Source organism: Phalacrocorax carbo, chromosome Z, assembly GCF_963921805.1.
Source record: "Phalacrocorax carbo chromosome Z, bPhaCar2.1, whole genome shotgun sequence".
NCBI classification, from domain to species: Eukaryota; Metazoa; Chordata; class Aves; order Suliformes; family Phalacrocoracidae; genus Phalacrocorax; species Phalacrocorax carbo.
The window spans coordinates 55,672,804-55,694,773 of NC_087548.1; the positions used below are offsets into that span (position 1 = coordinate 55,672,804).

The 21,970-nt window shown below is 40.3% G+C and overlaps 1 protein-coding gene and 1 long non-coding RNA gene across 8 annotated transcripts in view; one reads left to right on the forward strand and one right to left on the reverse strand.

The window, feature by feature from the left end:
* Positions 1-348: 348 nt before the first annotated feature.
* LOC135310419 (uncharacterized) lies at positions 349-1,944 on the reverse strand. The gene is made up of 3 exons (XR_010370462.1): positions 1,810-1,944; positions 1,201-1,339; positions 349-909 (listed from the first exon to the last, which is right to left on the reverse strand). It is a non-coding gene; the product is annotated as an uncharacterized LOC135310419 (long non-coding RNA).
* The window catches only part of PCGF3 (polycomb group ring finger 3), a 57,858-nt gene continuing 37,695 nt past the window's right edge, over positions 1,808-21,970 (forward strand). For 3 of the 7 annotated variants that reach the window (XM_064437738.1, XM_064437737.1, XM_064437736.1), the window contains exons 1-2: positions 1,890-1,939; positions 9,532-9,587. The gene's annotated coding sequence lies outside the window, so the exon portion shown is untranslated. Of the gene's footprint in view, positions 1,940-9,531; positions 9,588-21,970 lie in introns of all 7 variants that reach the window. The other 4 variants (XM_064437742.1, XM_064437741.1, XM_064437740.1 and 1 more) reach the window with 4 other exon arrangements.

Here is a 21,970-nt window from a genome sequence, read left to right on the forward strand (position 1 = left end):
GCAATGCTAACAAAAAGTTTCACTTCTCCCCTATTACTGAGTGCTACAGTTCAGACAAGGCACCCATATCTACTCAGTTATGATCTTAGACGCTCTAGTCACTGGTTAAATTTATAATCCAGAAATATCCATTATAGGCTAACACACTCGGCATTGCCAAAGGCATGAGAACTGATATTAGGATAATGAGTTTGAAAACAGAGCAACCATTGCCTTGGCTCTCTGAGGGTCGCAATAATCTTGTCACAAGGGATGTATTAAAGTAGATTAATTGAGTAGGCATGGCCATATCATCTTGCTTCAGCTACCATCTTCTAAAAAGTATCTGTAGTAAGAGAAAACCAAAATTCATTGACTCTGGCTTTAATGGTTTTCCCAGTCTACAGTGTTTGGCTCTGGAAACACTAGGAACAAAAAAAAGTAAAATAAAAATAAACAAATTAATAAAATTTTTAAAAGCAGGCATCCAGTTTATCATTTCATGCACATTCTTATAGTTTGTTACTTTTGCTTCTGGCTACTTGAACTCCAATTCCATAAATTGGGCAGGAGGCGCCATTACTTTCTAGAATATATCTCTGTAAGCAAAGGCCCATATAAAATCATTCGTGGTTAAACTGAAAACAGAATTTATATTTATGACAGACAAGGTGCATCCAGTTAACCACACAACCCTTGGAGTTAAATAGAGCAAATCAACAGTGCTGGTATATTTTCTATTAACACAGGCTTAGCTTCTGGATTAATTAGCTCCTAGAGTCAAGCACAGACCCTGAAGTCTTGGTACACAGTAAAGTCTCAGTAGTTTGTTGGATAAAGAAGAAAACATCTTCTAGGGCTGTGGCATGACAGACCGTCCATTTCCAGTTGCATTCCTAGGTAAGGTGGAAGACTGCCTCGTGGCTCATTCTTGGTTGGCAGGGAGGAAAGAAAGATGACAATACGCAGGTATGTTAAAGCATTACATTCAAAATATATGCATAATTGGGAACATAAAGCTTGCTCTGGTGTCTTACAGTTTGGACAGGTGAATTTTATAAGCACTTGTCTTTGCAACCTTGCCATTCAACCACTTGGAGTGAAGTTGAACTATCCATGGGCTTTCCAAGCTTTATTCATGGTCCTTGACCTAAGACCTCACACCTTTCAACTTCCAGGTAGCCAAAATCTTAATTTCATCAGCTGGAGTGTTTGAGTTACCTGCAGCTTGCCATTAAGTTGTGTGTCTTGCCACCAGTACTCCCAGCTCCTACTGCATTCATCGATTAAAAAGACACCTATATGGTTTTGAAGAAAATCTTGAGACATGACACAGCTTGGAGCAACGAAGGGCCATACCCTGCCAAAAAGTAAATCACCTTCATTAACCTCGCCGTGTTCACAAGTTCAACTGAATTTTCAAGGCTGGGCACCCCGGGGACCCGGATATCCTCCCTCTGCCCCTCAGGCCAGGTTCCCGGGACGGCCGGAGGCTGCCGCCGAGCGGCACAGGGAACCCCGCGGCCGGACCCCACCCGCTCCCGGCACGCGCCCGCGGCGGGAGAGGAGGGGAGCGCGCGTGGGCCAGCCCCGCTTCTCGGGGGAAGGGGCGGCCGGAGCCCTGCCCGGGTGAGCGCCCCGCGCGCATGCGCGCTGAGCGCGCGGCGCCCCCGCTCGGCTTCGCTCGGGCCGCGCTCGGCTATTTCCGCCTCTTTGTTTTAAACTCCGGGCCGAGCCTTTTAATTTTATCCCCCCTCCCCCCCCTTTCTTTTTTAATTTTTTGGCAGGGTCAGGGGAAGAGGGCTGGTGTTTCCCTCTGTCTCGCGTTACCTCGCTCGCATCCTGGGCTTTCTCTCTGTGGTGGCGCCCGGGGAAGGACGGGCCGGGGCGCAGAGGATCGGTGGCGGGGAGGAAAACCCCCCGCCGGCCCCGAGAGGCGGCGGCGCCCCTCCCTCGTCAGGTCAGTCCGGGGCCGTGGCGTGGCGTGGGAGACCCCACCGGTGGTGGGGCCGGGGTCCCGACCTTTCCCCGCCCCGCTGTGGGGGCCGCAGGCCGTGTGAGGCCAGGCGAGGATCTTGGGGGCGGGGCGGGCCTGCAATCCCCCCCCCCCCCCCCCTCCGCCGAGGTGTTTGCGGTGCGGGGCTGCGGGGGGCCTCCCGGCACGGCCTGCGCGTGAGGTGGGAGAGGGTGCGGGGCGAGGGTCTTCTCCGCCTCAGGGGGGGTGGGGGTCTGCGGAGGAACGGGGCATGTGCCCCCCAGGTGTCCGACGTTTGCGGGGTGGGGGAACTGTGCTTGAACTTGCCGTGCTGCGGCAAGCACGCTGTATTCTCGCGGGGCGGGGTGGTGATGTTATTAGGAGAGGCTGGGTTTTGTGTGGGGTTTTCCTCCCCAGACACCCCTCCCGGAGCAGGGACTCTTCTGTGGGCCATGGACCGTCCGTCCTTGTCCTTCTGTCTGGACAGCTCCCCCAGCTCGAGGGGAAGGTGGCTCTTGTCTTCTGGAAAAAGGAAACCCTGACATCCCCTACTCTATCCTTCCTACCCCCGAGCAGAGTTGCCTGTTGCGTGGAAGGGCCTGGGGCAGCTCAGCTGCGGGCGAGGTGGTGCTACCTGTGGGAAGCCGGGGTGGATGGAGCTGTCCCGAGTTGTCCCTGAATGCTTCCTCTCCTTCGGGGGCGGGGCGGGGCGCGTTGCAGGGCTTCAAAACCTCATGGCTTTTGGAGAAAGGGTCGCTTTGGGGGTGGGGTGACAGTTAGTAGTGGTGGCAACACATTGCCAGTAAGCTAGAGAATAGAGGAGGCATGTCCCTTGCATGTATGACCTTAGCTGTGCACGTGAGTGGCTTCAGTGCTGTGTGTCTAAGTGGCATATGGGATTTTAAGTCTTCTGAGAAATAGGAAATGAAGTGGTACTTGTAGATAAAATATAGAACACTTGTGGTTTGAGTTGTTTTAAGGTCTAGGGATATATGCGTACACATACATATGTATGTATATATTTGGTATTACAAAATTCTCATTGTTTTCTCAATGGTTTAGTGAGTTGTGCTGTCAAATTTGGTCTTTTAAGTTGGCCTCTCTTAGTCTGAAAGCGTCAGGTGTTCAGAGTGTCCTGTGTGGAAAGTTTAGCATGTCCTGAAGTTAATAAGACTCACAGGAGGTTTGATTATGATTATCGTTTATTAAGTACTGGGACATTCTTTTGTTACTTCATGTGTTTGGGTTGTTTTTCTAATTGTTACAAAACTATCACTCGATGCATGCTTTGTGTCAAATCAGATTAGCTGTTTCCTACCTTCTATATGAAATATGTGCCTCTAAGGAGCCAGTTCAAGAAGTTCTGTTCTATTCTCTCTATATGCTCTGGAACGTTCATCTGGAAATATATTGTTAGGTATTTTTCAAAATAATCCTACATAATTGTTTTCCAGAGTTTCACAGAGGAATTAAATTTGTGGATGAAAAGGTTTGAATTAAAAAAGAAATGGAGATGAAACGTTATGTTTAAGGAGCATCTCATGGATGTATCTTCCATTGTAAATTGGTTTCCTTTATACAGCATGAACAATTAGGCGTGTGTTAAATATGTTTTAACAAGTCTTTTTAGCACTAGATAGTGTGCTTTTAAAAATTATTACTGATTATTGCTGGGTAGGATACTTGTGAATTTTATGTTTGTTCTTTTAGTGGCAGGTCAGATGAAAATCTGAACTATGATACTTATTGTGTCTCATACAGGTGCTCTACAATTCATAAAATTCTTTGGTTGGTGACAAGGTGGATAGAAATAGAAACCTTGTACCCTTCTGGTAGCTTTATTTCTCGATTTAAGTTGTGTTTACAGATATCCTATAATGTGTTTTAAGAGAATACAGAATCTGTGCAGAACTGAAGGTACTTGGTAAGATCATGTAGGAGGTATTAGAAAAGGATCAGGAATTTTTTTTTTTCTTTTTAGAAAACCTCTAGAGTTGCATAGAGGTGCTGCAAGAGAAAACTAAGAAATAAATTTTCAAGCATTTTGTAAATCACTTCTTGAGGAAAATGTTTCATTTCTTTATGTGGGCTATGTAGTCAGCCTGATCTTGTCACTCTGTTGTCACCATAGAAAATCAAGACTGAACATTTGTAAATGTTTTAGTAAAGTCGACTTAGAGGTTGTAACTATGCTAGCCAAATCCTAATGCCGAGAATGCCAGAAATTAATTACCATGCTATGAAAGACTTCTGCTACTAAGAGACTGCAGCTTCTGGTTGCTGCAGTTTCTCAACGTAGACTTACTTCTCCTGACTACTTACATGCTTTAGAGGAGGTAATCTCTAAGCTTTATATAGGTATAAATAGGAGATATAGGTAAGCTTTCTTGCCAAGAACCATTCTACATTTGCTTTAATAGCTTCCATTCCCATATGATTGTTTAATCTAGGTGGCCTTTTTAGCTTCTGACAGGTAGTGATCTCCCAGGACTGAAATAATTCCAGATTAAATTCCTGAACTCTCTGGGAAACTTGTAAGAAGTAGTAGAAATACTTCCACTGAAGTTTTACGCTAGATGCAGCCTACAAAGTATATGTGGACATGATGTTTTGAGAAGCATGCGTGTTCGTAGTGTTTCACTTTTTAGCTACTGTGTTAAGAGATGATACCAGCTTACAAGAAAGTGCAGTGAAATTCTGTATGCTATAAAATAAACATTTTCTCTGTTTTGTTTTGTTTTGGAACTATCGTCCATTGGTACACATGTGGGAGTAGAATTATTAAATGGAAGCTTGTATTGATGGTGCTTGGAGATGCAATGGATTTAAGACTGTCTGCATCCCTGAGAATTTAGTAGCTTAAACTCTGTTCTCTTTTTGTCATTGCTAGTAAAGATGTTTAATGATGGTTGAAACTACTCCAATTTGCTCGGTTAGGTATACTGTCACGTTTAAAGGAAATGTAGAGAAAATCTGCTCACGGCAGTTTGACTGGAGTACATTAAAAGCCAGGCAGAAGCTGTCCATGTCTTTTAGGTTATACAACACTTGTTTTGAAGCTCTGTCTTGAAGTGAACTTGTAGTTCTGTATTCCTTGAACCCCCCTTTTAAAAATCAAAGTGTGCTGTATTAGACTGTAAGTTTAGCTAATATGTGGAAGTCATAAATACAACAAAAGGAAAGAGAGAAAGGGGTTATTCTGCATTGAAAACAATCTTTGCTATTGTAGTATGTAACAGTTCCATTGCTAACTGAAGGCACACTGTAAACAGTGGTTTGTTCTGTAATTGCTCTAAAGAGTCAAGAAAAAACTTGCTGCTCTTATCTGAATTAGATTTTCCCAAGTTAATTTTACTGAATAAGTGCATCTATATTTAAATCAACAGACTATGAAAATTAAATATTCATTTTGATGAGAACTAGTGAGATTGAAAACCTTATTTGCTATTGAAAGTTTGAGTGAAGTTTGCTGCTGCAGAGGTCTGAAGCCTGGCAATCATATTGCAGAGCCAGCATTGTAGGGAGGAATAAACCAGCAGTGAATTAATCAATTATACTATTTTCCCTTGTTTTCATTGTGTGTGGTTTTTTTTATCAGAAAAAGTACTTTATACAAGCAACTTCATACTACATGTGAGAAGTTAAGTGTCTTTTTATTCCTTTGTCAAACACGGCACATACTATTCTAAAGTAGCGTTAGTACAATTCATTCAAAAGTAGGGGTAATGACAAAGTATGGTGTGCTCAAGTTACTTGTTCTTTGTGCCGAAAGATGACTGCTTTCACAATTATGACTGCCTCTTTTTCAAATAACAATTATAAGTTGATGGAACCAGTGGGGGAAATTGTTGAGGGGGTCAAGGAGAGAATCAGAGATAATCGGGCGGGCGGGGGGGTGTGGGTGTTGGCAGTGCTACAATGCAATGTAAGATTGTAAGGAAGAAATATGCACGTGTGAAGAAAACCAGGATTTTTGTAGTTTTCCTACTAGTGGAATAACTTATTTAAACTAGCTCTACCATTATTTTCCACCTCCATGCAAGGTGGCAAGAAGGAGATTTATTTTCCCTACAGATGTATAATTAGGTTGATGTTAACAAGATAACTACTTTGTATTCTGACCTTGTACTGGCAATCATAGAATCATAAAGGTTGGAAAAGACCTCTAAGATCACCATATCCAACCATCAGCCCAACACTACCATTCCTCCTAAACCATTGTCCCATAGTGCCACATCTACAGGTTTTTTGAACACCTCCAGGGATGGTGACTCCACCACCTTTCTGGGCAGCCTGTTCCAATGCCTGACCACTCTTTCAGTAAAAAAATTTTTCCTAATATCCAATCTAAACCTCCCCTGATGCAACTTGAGGCCATTTCCTCTTGTCCTATTGCAAGTAACTTGGGAGAAGAGACCAACATCCACCTTTCTACAATCTCCTTTCAGGTAGTTGTAGAGAGCAAGGAGGTCTCCCCTCAGCCTTCTCCTCTCCAGGCTAAATAACCTCAGCCCCCTCAGCCGCTCCTCATAAGACTTGTTCTCCAGAACCTTCACCAGCTTCATTGCCTTTCTCTGGACACGCTCCAGCAACTGAATGCCCTTCTGTAATGAGGGTCCCAAAACTGCAGAGAGTATTCAAGGTGTCGCCTCACCAGTGCTGAGTACAGGGGTACTATCACTGGCCTACCTGCTCACCACGCTATTCCTGATAGAAGCCAGGATGCTGTTGGCCTTCTCTGCCACCTGGGCATGCTGCTGGCTCATGTTCAGCCAGCTGTCAATCAGCACCCCCAGGTCTGTTTCTGCTGGGCAGCTTTCCAGCCACCGTTCTCCAAGTGTGGAGTGTTGCATGGGGTTGTTGTGACCAAAGTGCAGGACCCAGCACTTGGCCTTGCTGAACCGCAATACAACTGACCTCGGCCCATCATTCTAGCCTGTCCAGTCCCTCTGTAGACCCTTCCTACCCTCGAGCAGATCAACATTCCCACCCAACTTGGTGTCATCTGTAAACTTACTGTGGGCACATTCAATCCCCTCATCCAGATCATTGATAAAGAGATTAAACAAGACTGGACCCAAAACTGAGCCCTGGGGAACCCTTCTCATGACCAGCTGCCAATTGGATTTAGCTCTGTTCACCACAACTCTCTGGGCTCAGCCATCCAGCCAGTATTTTACCCAACAAAGAATACACCTGTCTAAGGCATGAGCTGCCAGCTTCTCTAGGAGGATGCTGTGGGAGACGGTGTCAAAGGCTTTACTGAAATCCAGGTAGACAACATCCACAGCCTTTCCCTCATCCACCAGGCAGGTCACCTGGTCATAGAAGGAGGTCAGGTTGGTCAGGCAGGACCTGCCTTTCATGAAGCCATGCTGGCTGGGCCTGATCCCCTGGTTGTCCTGTACATGCCTGGTGAGCTCACTCAAGATGAACCACTCCATAACCTTCCTTGGTACGGAGGTCAGGCTGATGGGCCTGTAGTTCCCTGGATCCTCCTTCCAGCCCTTCTTGTAGATGGGCATCACACTGGCAATCCTCCAGCCATCTGGGACCTCCCCTGTGTAACCAGGACTGCTGATAAATGATGGAGAGTGGCTTGGTGAGGTCCTCTGCCAGCTCCCTTAGTACTCCCAGGTGGATCTTATCCGGCTCATAGGCTTGTGAGTGTCCAGGAGGCTCAGCAGGTTGTAAAACTGCTTCATCCTGGCTTACAGGGGGTTTATTCTGTGATTCGTCCCTGCCTGCCATCTCCAGGGCCTGAATACCCTGGGGATAACTGGTCTGAGTATTGAAGACTGAGGCAAAGAAGGCATTAAGTATCTCAGCCTTCTCCTTATCCTTGGTGGGAATGTTCCCCCCTCATCCAATAGAATATGGAGATTTTCCATGGCTCTTTTTTTGTTGTTAATGTATTTGTAAAAATGTTTTTTGTTATCCCTTTTAGCAGTGGCCAGATTGAGTTCTAGCTGGGTTTTTGCCTTTCTAATTTTTTCCCTGCATGACCTAACAAGATCCCTGTACTCTTCTTGAGTTGCCTGACCCTTCTTCTAAAAGTGGTAAAATCTTTTTTTCCCAAGTCCTAGCAAAATCTCCGTGTTCAGCCAGGCAGCTCATCTCCCCTGCTGGTTCATCTTACAGCACATGGGAACAGCCTGATCTTGTGCTTTTAGACTTCCTTGAAGAAAGCCCAGCCTTCCTGGACCCCTTTGCCCTTTAGGACTGTCTCCTAAGGGACCCTCCCAACCAGTGCCCTGAACAGGCCAAAGTCTGCCCTCTGGAAGTCCATGGTAGTGGTTTTGCTGAGCCCCCTCCTCACTTTGCCAAGAATTGACTACTCAATCATATCGTGATCGCTCAGCCCAAGATGGCCTCCCACCACCCAACCTCCCACCAGTCCTTCTCTGTGAACAACAGGTCAAATGAGGCACCTCCCTTGTGGGTCACTGACCAGCTGTGTCAGGAAGTTATCTTCCACACACTCCAGGAACCTTCTAGACTGTTTCCTCTCTGCAGTGTTGTATTTCCAGCAGATGTCTGGTAGGTTGAAGTCCCCCATGAGAACAAGGGCTAGGTATTGGGAGACTTCTGCCAGCTGCTTGTAGAGTTGAATAACTTAGAACTTCGACTACATTTAAAGGGCTCCTGTTTTGGCAGCAATAAGGATCCTTGATGTTTGAAACTGAGGCTATCCTTATTGTTGGAAACTGAGGATAAAATTGCTTTGTGAAAAGCATAACTTCATTTTGATTTAAGATAGGAGCTTTCTCTATCTGTAGTTTGTGGGTGAGAATGTGCTTTGCAGTATTTGCTTAATTAAGAGAGGCAATTTGTTTTTTTAGGTTGCCAGAATGAGTATCATGCTATTTGCTGGCTTGCAAATGGCCCTCTTATCGAGTTTTTCAGTTTTAGTTACGGACTTTCTTTTCACTCTCTGCATAACCAGATAGTCAGTGTATTACCATCTTTAGTCAATTATTATGTAATCATTATGATGTTACGGATACAATACAAATCTTGTGTGAATTATGTGTGATATTATGCAGGAACGGGTCATCTCTGCTATTGTCTCTTGCAGTGTGCATGCAAACATTAATATAATGTTTGTGACCATAAATGTCACTTATTAATGGAAACATGTAAACATTGCCAGTCAGTGTTTGCTGATTTTTCAGGTAATGTGTTGTGCTTGACGGCTTTTTCTAGTTTGCCATCTGACAGAACAAGCCGAAAGGTACAATACCTGTGGCTAACATGTATTCTTTATTTATAATTGCCTCTAACATTTCTCCTGTATCTGAATTATTAGTTTGAGTACACAGATTGGCATAATCTGTTTGGGTGTTGGTTTTTTGGTTGTTTTTTTTTTTTCATTAGTGGCATGCTTTGTTCATTCAGAGTGACTTTTCCCCAAATGATTTTGGGCATAGAGACATTTGGAAGTTAGAGTTGTGTCTTGGGGCTAAGGTCAAAATAGACTGGGTTCTTAACTGCTCTGTTTCAGGTGATTGTGTTTCATACCATTCATTGTGATAATAACTGGCTTTTGTTTATATTTTTTTTCCTAAAATATGAAGTATGTTCTAGACATAAGGACTCCGATCTTGATTTGAAGATTCAAAATAGGCGAGAGGTAAGGGAATTTTTTATGTCCTTGTTTAAATACTTAATCATGCAAACTACTGAAAATATGTATGCCCCTGTTTCTAAATCAAATTATTTATATTTTAAACTTCAACTTTTGTTAAACCTGTATCTGTTAAAGATACTTCTAATATTCTCACTTTGAGAGTGCTGACACACTGCAATCAAATCAGTCCTCTTAATGCTTGAAATGCTTTTTTTTCTATCTTTGAATTATTCCTTTCTTCGAAGGTGTGAACCCCAAGCCTGTGTACAGTGTTTGTCTGATCAGTTCTGTCTGCCCTTATGAAAGCCCCCCAGCTGCAGTGCTACAGCAAGTGATTCTCTTAGTCTTTTGTGCTTTAGCGTTATACTAGTTGGACTGTTTTTCAAGCTTTACTGAATATTTTCCAGGTTAAAGCAAGCATAATGCCACCACTTGTTAAATGCTTACTTAGAACTTCTTATCCATTAGTGGAAGTTGCTCTTGCTCTGTGCAGAAGTCTGCACTTGCTGAAAGGTTCTTTTGTGTTGATGTGGAAACAGTGTAGTAAAAAAACATACTCTGTAAGTGAAATCCATGAGGTTTAGGGATAAACATTTACCTTTTTTAGGAATAGTTGCATGGTTTTATTTCATTTGTTGAATGAAATAAGTAACTAACTGACTTTTCCTGTAGCAGTTTCCTAAGGTTGATGGTGAACTAGGCTTGCATCTTAAATGAATTTATGCTCTAAGGTCATGCTTCTTGTATTGTGTTGCCATAAGTTGCTAATTAATTCACAGGTTAAAATCTTGGAAAAGTAAGTACTTTGATCTATGCTCATTCTGTTCTCAGACAAATTGCGAAGAGATGCCCAATATTTTTGTATTTTTTTTCCTGGAAAATCCATATATGTGTTTCCCTCCCCAACCCTCTTTTCCCAATGTGTTTGGATTTGATAAATTGGCATTACCTTACTCTGAATCTGTACTTTTAAATTCTGAAGTTCAGTGCCACAGTCTACTTCTGTTCCTGCGGTGAAATATCAAATCTAGTCTATTTGAAATACTGTGGTAGTACCTTATTTTACCAAAAATTCAAAAATCAAATTTTCAATCTAACTGTACTGAGCAGGAACAGTTTAATTGAAAGGTGTTTTTGAATAACATTTGTCCTTGTTAATAGTAGCAATATGCTTGGTAGCACCAGAGCAAGTAGTTTATTTGCATAGCAATTTATTAATCTTGGGTTTCTAATCTTGTTCTTCTAATTCTTGACAGGCTAGAATCAGGTGGAAATTCCTCCCAAGATCAGGTCATTCTGTAACAATTTCAGAAGACACTTGTGTTTATATTCATAAAATGCTTCATTCAAACTTCTTATTTCAGCCACTGTCCACAAGAAAACTAGCCTAGATTTGTATAGGCTTATATCAGAGGTAGCATAAATGGCACCGGGCCAGATAAAAAGGCTTTTGGGTAGCTATTGGAGCTAATTTTCTTCAGTTTACCTTCTTGTATCTCAGATTCTTTCAAGATTTGACAGAAGTTACCAGAAGTAGTCTGCATATATTGATCCCCATGGTATTAAGTGAATCTTGGCACTTGAATGTTTCATTTTATGAATATCTTCAAAATATGTGGGTGTAAAAAGTACTGTATTAATTGCAGTCATTTTTAATACAACTTTTTAGGCATAATCTTAGCTGCTACCACCAGAAATTTTTTATCAGGAATGTGTTTGCTCTAATCAATAACAGTTACTCAAATTACGTAAGGTTATCATGCCCAGATTATAATAGTTCATGGGTTGTGTGATTATGATTTTATGACTAAAAATGGCTTCAATTTGGACTAAGTGCTACAGATAAGGAAGAACACTTTTTTTTTTGGACCAAAAGGTATTTTACCCTGGCGTTTTCTTGGTTTTGGTTTTTGTTTTTTTAACTGAATTTACAATGCAATGGGACACAAATAAGTGTAGGACTAACTCCGTATATGAGCTATTCTGGGATCAAGTATGTAAATGGATTATAGTCTTCAAATGAGGTATTTCTGGTGCTTTTCTTTGGGAGGGGAAAGTGTGTTCTGTCCAAGTTTCAATTCCTCCCTCTGATGCCCCACCATATGGGTCAAATTACTTGCCTAGTGGAACTTGAGGTAGACTTCCAAAGCCACTGCTCTGTCAGGGCATTTATTCTCCATTCACAAGCATGAGTCAACACTGAATTGAATTTCTGGAGGTGATTAGAAAGTGTTGTGGACATTCGTTTTCTCTTTAGAATGTGGAAATACAGAGTATAAGGGTAAGTGATTCCAGATTCCCCTTCTGTGGCCTCCATTTTTAGGCCTGGCATTACTGTAAGTTATATTCACTGGAGGAATGAAGACAAGGGAAAAATGAACTGCTTTTACTTCTCCCCCAGATTCCTTAGCCACTTACGACTTCCCATAATAGGTAACCTTTTTTCAAGTTAGTCATCCATTTTCACCATCTGCAGACATTGACAATTTTAGCATGCAAATGGAAAAAAAAAAATTCAGCTCTCTCTCCTTCCAGCTTTAAGCCAAAAACAAAGGAATGAACTTTTTTTCCCCTGAAATCACGTTTCCAAATGTTCATAATGTATGAAGACCTTGTACATCCTGAGGCAAAAAGTCTTTCAGATGCCCAGGATTTGCAATGTGGAGATCACCGGCAGGGTCATTTCTGTCCTTGTCAGCCAAACTTTTAATGATACACATTTCTTGTGAGGTATTTTATTAAGTTGTTTTCTAAACAACGGAGGCAGAGTGTCAGTGAAGATGTAATCTATTTAAACAACTACTACATTTTTATTAATGTTTCTAAGTTATTTTGATTGTCCTTTATGGCATAGTTCAATCTCCAAAAGCAACTCTTGGTGAACTGCAGAGGGGAACAAAATTCAGTCCTATAGATAAGTGCCACCAGGCTGTAGTAGTTAATACCTTGCACTGAAAGACTGTTTCTTCCCTTTTTACTGTACATGTGACACATCCATGTAGCGTTTGAAATTTATTGTAGGAAGCAATAAGTGTCTATGAAGGTGGTCTTGCTTTTAAAAGTCATAACACAATCACATAGCAAATGTAGTGTTCATTTATTTATTTACTTTTTTATTCCTTGCATGGACCATCAGACCCTGTTTAGGCTGAGCTTTTTCAGAGAATATTTTCTTCCTATAGTCTTTTGAATAATTGTATTAATGTGCAGCTGAAGAGTTTTGTTGGTAACAGACATATCTCTGCTAATTATTGATTCTGTGATAAATCTGTAAGTTCAGTGGTGTTTTTAATGGTAGATACCTTTTCATGTAGAATGAATAAAAGATTGATATAAAAAGCTTTAGCTTATAGATGACTTACCACTGCTTTCTTTGTAATTTACTGCTTTCTGATCTGCTGCTGTGGATTGGAAAGGTTCTGTGGTATGTCATAGAATCATAGAATCATTATGTCCCTGTGAAATGCTGTTGTGAATGCCTGGCTCCTCACAGCACAAAAGCCATTTAGTGGTTATTTGTCTGCTTTTCTGCTTTCATACTAGTTTTTCACGTAGATGTCTCTTTTACACACCAAAATTGATCCATTCTTCTACTGGTTTTATCTTTTGGTAAGTCTGTTACTTTGTTTCATCTGGATTTTAGTGCTGTCTTTTAATACTTGAAGTTGGAAAGAGCTAACTGCTTAGCTATTGTTTTCTGCTTCAACTTCCTTATTTTCACCAGCAGTCTTCCCTTACATATAAAAGCTGATATCCTTGCCTTGTTTTAAGGGATTCTGAGGAGTTTTGTACAAAGGTCTAAATGCAGAGCATGTCTTCAACTCATTTATGGGCTAAAACTGAACTATCCCAGAGGCTGTAGAGTACCGTTACCATGACTGGATAAGGAAGAGAAATTTAACTTTTGTACTGTTCAAAGATGTGTTTTCTAAACTTCTGACTCAGAGTCAGAGACAGACTTGAGCACATGACAAAATGACTATGTAGGGCTGGAAAGGGAAACTTCTGTTCAGGAAGTAGTTACTTTCTCTTGCTAGCAGGTGCTGAGTAAATCGTAGCAAAGAAAACTGGTAATTGCTTACTTTCTCTGAGATTTGGTTAAGATGTTGGTATTTGGCAGTTAGAGAATATTTTCGTGGCTACTACTTATTAAGGTGTAAATTTTACTGAACTCAAGGGAAATACAGACTATCATTTTGGGATACCTTACTAATGTATGCTGTAAGAGCAGCACTTGAGAATTATGGCTGACAGGCAACTTGGTGGATCTAGCTCTCATTCCACCTGCCTTTTCCTGAACAGTTTACATTTGCTCTTCTGCTACATTGAGCCTATGCTGCATAAAGCTGCCTTCATCAATGGCTTGTGCTAATACTGTTAAAATAAGCACCTGATGTGTAAGGAATTTTTGGTTCAAGGTGGAATGGCCAGTTACAGCCAGTAATTTCTAAAACTGCAGAAACGAGGCCATCAAAGCCCTTACACAAGTGAAACTAGTCTCGTAGTAAGATTATTTTGTTGTGTTAATAATTTAGACCTTTCAGCTCCTGCCTACTGCTGAGCAAATTTTCTCTGTTTTATTTAAAGCAGCAAAAGTCAGGTCACAGGTCACAGCAGTGATCATGTCACAGCAAAGAATTCGGTTTTATAAGTGCTGAATCCTCTCATGCTATTGTTTTCCACTGGATTTTTCTGTTAGGAGTTCTTGTCCCTTAAACTGGTGCCATGCTGCAGCACTAGAAAAGATTGTGATGTTGTAATTGTGTTGCTCTGCTTTTTGTCAGACTTTGATGCAGAGTTTAGAATGATTGAATGATATTCCATATGTTCTATGAGGTTTTCTTGAACTGTGACACATTATTAGATTATGCAGTGAAAAAAAGTCTTAACAGTTAAATTTGGAAAATCATTCCTTACTGCAACATGGCCAGTGAAACATCATAAAAACCAACCAACCAAAAACCAAATGAAAACAAAAAAACCCCAACCAACCAAAAAACACACCCATCCACCCCACTGCCTACCCCCCCAAAAAAACCCCAACACCTCAAAACCAAAATCGGCAAAACCAAAATCGGCAAAACCAAAATCGGCAAAACCAAATATGTTTCACAACTGCAGATATCTTTTCTGTGATGTGCCATGCCTTTCTGGGAGATAATGCATGTTTTCATATCGCTAGGCATTTAACTTCCTCTCTTCCTACATGCATGCAGAACAGTAGATCTAATTATGATGAGGAAATTAAAATAAATAGAATGTGAAGGCTTTAAAGGTATAACTCCTTCTACAAGCATAAGCTTTCAAACACTGTTATCCTGTTGAGAATGTTGTGAATCTTTTTGAACTGGAAAGTTAGCACATTCTTTAATTATTTGCAGTGGCGTTGGGTTGTAAAAGGATGTTTTTTTCAGTTCTTAAAAGACAAAAACACCTCATCCCCACCACACCAATAAAAACCACTAAAAAAGTATATCTGTGGTCAGTTACAGGTACATGAGAACACTGGCTTCTGCACTCTGACTTGAAAATATAGTAATTGTTTTATGTAAGCACACATAGCAATTTAGGGAAATTTCGAGATATCATGCTTATGTCACTAATGATTTCATTAAGCCTGCCAAAAATGTGAGGTGGAATCTTTCCTTTATGTGATGTGACCAATCCCCAGTAAAAACATCTTAAGACAAGTTCAGAACATACGGCATACAAGAATCATGGGTGATGAAATATAGTTATGCATGTCTTCTGTGTTTTGGTAAAAGATAATTTCAAAATTCTGTGCTGTCTGCTGCTTCTAATGGATAAAGTTATTGCAGTTAATTGCTGAAAAGCTGTAAAGGTAGAATATTAAGATGGCTGGGTTGGAATATCAGTAATATAGGGCTGCTCTTTATGTTCTTGTTCTGTTTTACTGTGGTAGAGGTGGTATGGTCAGTATGTCAAAGTAACCCAAGAGCTGAAAAAGCTGGAAGTACTGTATTGGAGGAATGTTTTCTGTGTCTATTGCATGAGTGCAGGTTTTCTACCTGTCTTTATAGTAGATTTCATTATAAATGGGAAAGACTAGAAAAACAAAACAAAACAAACCACAGCAAAAAACCAACCAAAAAAAAAAAACCCACCCAAACCACCACACAGTAAACTACATTACATTTCAATGTTTAATTTTCTTTTTCCAGGAGAATAACTTTCCTTTCCTTCCTCCTTTGTACTATTTTTCACTTTCCTTTCTATTACCTGTTTAACGTTGCCATTTCTTTCCTACATACTCTCAACTATTCATTCTTCTACTACAGACATACGTGCTTTTGTCATTCTAATGCCAGTCGTCATTTTAAGTGCTGTTTATACTGAAGCCTATTTCTCTGTTGGTTTGAGTGCAGTTTGCATGGGTACAACAGGAGAAAAGGAGAGTTCTGCTGAGCACACTTGCTATGTCTCGGTTGCTGGTTTTTCCTTGCATTTGTAGGGTTGACAAGTGCTTATTCATTGTCCTTGATTCTGCATAGGGCAAGTGGCCCTGAGGGTTTTTTGCACAGCTGTGGAATAGAGGGCCTCACAGTGTCTTGTTAAGTTCACTGAACAAGGGAACAGAAGCAGACAGTTCAGCTACTCTGTTGCTGGTCAATGGAAATGCCTTTTGGGCCCTCAGCACTGAGGCTGGCTGTCCACTTGGTTTCAAGGGAAGTTTATCACATGTAATGGATGATACTTGAATGAAAGACTTAACATGAGAAATACGTGTGCTGCACAAGGCCAATAGGGCTGACACTGAATAAGGGTCTGCTAGGCTAGGAGACAATGTTGCTTCATGACAAATGCACCCTCCCTAATAAGCCATGATTTATTAATTTTGTTTTAAAAATACTTAAGTTCCTAATATTTTACTTATTCTAAAAATTCTACTCAGCAAAGAAGTGGAAATGAGAATTCTTGTGTCACTGAAAACTTGAAACTTTTGGCTTTAGTCTGTTCAGCCTAGGACTAACATGTTTTAGTAGTTTACTTGACACAGTCCAAGGTATTTAGTGAACAGCAAGTCCTAATAACAGAAAACTCAGATGTTACTGTGTTGTCTCCAGATATTAGGACTGTTATATTCCTGCTTGTTAAAAAGAATTAAGCCTTTTGCAAGTAAAATGGTGTTGGATTTGATTAGGTTGCCTTGACCTCTACAGTCAGTTTTATCAATGAGAAGTAAAAGTGTACTGATGTGGGTTTTCATCACCTGATGAGGTTTTCTGTACTTCAAAGCATTTGGGCAAGTATATAATTGTATTTTAGTTTAGTTTTGGACTGAGTCAGCTCTTTGAATGGGCTGAGGGTGTGCTCAGGCTGATGTGTTTGTTCAAGGAAAGGAGCACAGTTTCTCTCCCACAAAGAATTGTGGAATAGGAACTGGCCAGAACTGGATTGGCACGGCATGTTGTTGAGTCCTTGGTTAAGCTAGTGGAGCTCAAGATGCAGGTATATAGTAGACTTCACAACTTGTTTTGGCACCCTCAGTTTCTTCATGTTACACTGAGCTGGGCAGTGTTGGAAATCCAAAAACTAATGAGGACTTGTCAAGAAAACTGGCTCTGCTTTGCAATGCTATTTGGTATTGCTCAGGCTTTGTCGTAAGTGGTGTCAGTGCAGGTGATCTGAGTACCTCCCTCTCTCCTCTCCTGCTTGAAGTCTTAAAGCAGTGATGAATAGTTGCAACAGGTGCTTCCTATAAAACCTTGAAAATGATCGCAGTAAAAACAGATTCTATTTCATTTGCATTAATATCTAGTTAAAAGAATGTTGTTGTGTGCTTTGTATTGATGCTGTGAAAAGCTGATATCAGGACTCAATAGTCTGAACGACTATTAAGCAGGTATTCTTTATTGCAGTGCTGGACGCACAGGGGGATCACTCCTCCTAGTGTGTGTGCTCGCACAGGGTTAGTTGCATAACTTATACCAGCTTTACATACGTATTCATTAGTTCCCCCCAAATGATATACATACTCATTACTTTTCTGAGAACTCATTATCATATGCAAATGTCCTTTGTGCATGCCTGTTGGTGTCTCCAAGTGGTTTTCAGGGGTCTCTGGATGAAGGATCTACTCTTCCTCACTGTGTCCGCCAGTTAACCTTTGCTTTTGAGCAAACTCAGTTCTGAGATCACATATATACTGTCCTTGAGGGATGGTCTGTTCTGGTTTAGCGTTTGCTCTGCAGTTCTTTGTTTATGGTTCTGTACATCTGTGTGGTAAATTTTGTATAGGCACTTCTTGTCTTGAAGCCTTTCTGACTCTCCCGAAGTAACAAGTTTTAGTCACAACGGCTTTAACTCTATCAGTATAATAAAGCCAGAGTTCTCTGCTGTTTATCTCACTATACTTTGTATCCTCTAAACATAAAGTGCTTGAAGAATACTGTATGCTGTAAAATTAGCAGTGGTGTCTAAATTTGATACAATGCTTAAAATACATACAATCTCCATTTTTAAAATCAGCTGGATTTATACCAGTGAAAACTCAAAGCTGACTTTCTCTTAAGTTCACAATGTCTAGCAGTGCAAACTCTTTTCTGTTGAACAAAGTGAAATGTTCTTAAAGATAATGAGGGGGAGATTTGTTGGATACTTAAAAAGTATGCCACAGATGATGAATCCAGCCCTTTGCGGGTATATTGACAAAGAATTACAAGTTATTGGAGTAAACTTCAGAGGTTATGAATATTTTTCTTGCTGGGAGTGATTGACAAGTGTAACTTTATTCCAACTGTTAATGGGTTGATACATTATTGAAATGATTTGTATGTCTCCTTTATAAGATAAATTAAGCTTTTAATAGTGCATTCTGCTGTATTTTTAACACAGAGAAATCTTGCAGTCTTTGGAAGTAACACAAAGAAGTCTCTGTTGCTTTTGCTCTGTTTTAATACCTGCAAGTCCCAGCTCAGATGGTCCTGATCTTGTATTGCATTCTTGCGTCCCTTCCTCAACGTTTTCCCTTTAACAATTGTATTTGTTTTGATGAGAAAAAAAGAAAAAAGAAAAAGAAAATGTTTTCAAATCTGAAGTGTCAAGACTTAAAGGTAAAAATTGAGACAATCAAATACTGGAAGATATGGAGTACTGAACAGTTTTTGGTGGAAAGAAAAAATTTATTCTCTATTGATTGAAATACTGCTATATAATTTAATACTAAACATACAATGTTAACTATCAGGTTTGTTTTCACATTTGCAGTCATCTGAAAGGCTAGGATTTTGTCTGGGGTAAGAAAGTTGCAGTAGCAAGAGTTCAAAGGAGACTAAGTAACTGTGTTACATCATTGCCTCAATTTGTCTGAAAGAGCTGAATGTTAGAACAATAACAGAACTGTGGGCAGAGTACATCTTAAAGCCTTCTTGGAGTTTCAAGAACAAAAAAAATATTTTGCAAGGCTCCTGTTCATTTGAGTTGCATGGTTCATGGGTAGCTAACTTGATGTCAATTACTGTGTATACATTTGAATCTAGAAGGAATACGGAACACCTACTGACCATTTGCAAGGTATGGGGCAATTCTAGCAACATTTGCTCATCTTCTATCTTAGCAGCACAGAGGCAATTATTGGACAGATCTGTGAATTTGATAGCTTTGATCGCTGAAATTTTTTAACCAAAGGCAGGGATATGTAATTTTTCAGATCTGCTCATATCTTTAAGTTTTCTTTGGATTAATTAACCACCAAGTGCTGTGGTCTGGCTTTAAACTATATGGTGATGTTAAAAATAAAAGTGATTGCTGCTAAAATGTACACTCACTTGAATTGTAGCACCTTCCTACTTCTTACCTGCTGGTGGTTTCTGGCTTCTCACTACAGATTTCCATTTTGACAGCTGCTGTTTTACTGGACTGCCACTGTGTCTGGACCAGTAAGTGGGGTCAAGCAACTAAAACCCTGAATTTTTAAAGGTCTTTTGCTAAATGCCAAAAGGAATTGTCCTTGGTTCATATATCCTTTTATCCATCTTTATCCTCTCTTTCCAAAATAAGCAGTATATGAATGAGAATGGGAGAATTATTGCTTCCGATAGACATCTGTAACCACTTCGAATAAAAGGTATAAAAGTCTTAGCACTCAGTTTACTATACAGTCACTCACTAGGGAACTTTTCAAGCTCTTCTTGACTTGCATGAAGTCATAGAGCAATCAATGCAAATGTACACCATCAGTTCAAATGACAACTAAAAGTCACTTGTTATTTTGAGTTGCCCATCTGATCTGCAAAGGACATAGTAATGACGATTACGATCTGTTTCAGCTGTGGCTAGGTCCTAAATTACTTGCACATGGATATTAAACATTCAAAAAAGTGATGTGGGTCCAGATAGTAGAATCTCACTGAGGGTTTGGTTTTAAAGGACTTTGTTCTTCATGAGATTCAAGGCTGGTTTTGACTGACTTGTAATTATTGGAATTCAAGGATCTCTTCATCTTCTTCTGATCCATGTGTACTAAACTGGAACAAAGTGCCTTTTTAATGGCTTGTAGCTTCTGTCTCTAAATTCTCAGCGAGGAGGATTTTAGATCATGTTCTTCCAATGTATGACAAATGTCTCTGTAACATTTTGTCCACGCTTCATCTCGGATAGTACTCTGGTTAAGAGTAGTCTTTTCTTCAAAAGCCTCCTGCCGCTAGCAGTGATTTTGATTTCTGATAATGAGCCAGATTTTATTTTGAAAAGGTTGTAGTGGCATCCATTAATGAAATGAAGGTCACTCCTGAGATTATACTGTGTGTTTATAGTATTTTTAAAGACTTCAAGAACTTTGACACTTTAAGATCCAGTTTTATCAGTAGTTGTAATCTGTGTTGATTGGAAATGATGCTGTACCCTCAGCACTGAACAAAGGAAGTAGCAGGATGTAAAGAGTAACTTGACTGTAACAAAACTAGTGATTCTTTGTCAGAAATGGAAACTTGGTTTAGTAGGATTAAATCTGGCCAGTCAGATGTTTTTATCCAGGCTATCTGGCAGAAAATTTTAACTTTTGTTATGTAGATATTCTGCATCCCAGTATTTGTAAGTATGCTCTTAGGACTGTGTCAAGACCCTGCCATGAACAACTCACGATCTGAGTAACTAAGCAGGTTTTAATTGGAAGAGGTGTCTGGAATGCACTTTATTTAAAACAGTTTTGAAGTATGTGGCTTCACAGACTGTGGAGCCAAGCTAATAGCTTGCTGCTGCCAAAAAAAGGTTCGGTTTTCACTGTGCAGTGCATCCTCTTGCCTTGACCATTCTCAAGTTCTCCTTTAACCTTCCTATGAATAAGTGAATTTTATCAGTCCATCAGAAGACTCTCCATGGATTTATGAGTCATTACCAAAGCACCCCTAAACCTTGAAACAGCACTACCTTATGGAAGATGATGTTTTAATGAGATTCTATTAAGAGATGCTTTGAACAATATAGTGATGAAATTCTAAAGTTCTGCTAATCAAGACAGCTAGATGGCAGATAAGGAAAAATGTTTTCTACTTCAAAATGGCAACAGATTTTTTTTTCTTGCAAGAAAGTTTACTGACCATGTAATCCATAAAAGCTTTTCTGAACAAAAGTTTCATTAACTAAACTTCTTTTAGTTGTGTGCCTTACTAGTCCATATGAAAAAACTTTGTGCGTGTAGAGATAAACCACAAATACAGTAGTAAGTCCATCTGATTAAAAAAGACCCATCAAAATAAAAATTAGAAATAGTTGTGTTGATATTTCAGAGCTTCAAGACCATTAAACCACCTTTTCTGATTGGCTTATATTACAAATGCGAAGATTTATTTAGCTTATCTAATATTAAATGAAACATCTGCTTTGGGACAGTGTACTTCCTCATTTTCCCATTTTAGTTCTTCTGTGCTTATGCTGCAGCTGACATTTTCACAATGAAATGGAAATGGCTTACATCACCGTAATATGATTTCAGAGTATTGATAGATAAGTGGAATGCTTGCTGTTACTCCCTATTTGCATACTTCTGTAACTCACAACCAGAGAAAACAACTGTGTGAAAATGGTTTCTGTGGAGAGTAAGGTGCTGGCTGAGCTTAAATGCAAACCTGTAGAGGGGTGCATGTGACAGTCAAGTGAGTTCTAAAAACTCTGCTGTCGCCATTAACAGATGAATGCAAAAGTTATGATAACTCACTTGTCCTATGATTCTTTCTATTTAATACCTTATTTTTTTTCCTCTGAGATGGTACTTGGTCTATTGGAGTGTGTAAAAGGAGAGCATAAAATTCTTGGTAACAGAATTTCACCCTGACTGCCTCTAAGTTGGCTGTGCCAGTTTTGGCTGAGAAGGGGTTAATTCTCCTCACCGTGGGGGGTCCGGGACCTTTCCAGCTTCCCCGCTCTGC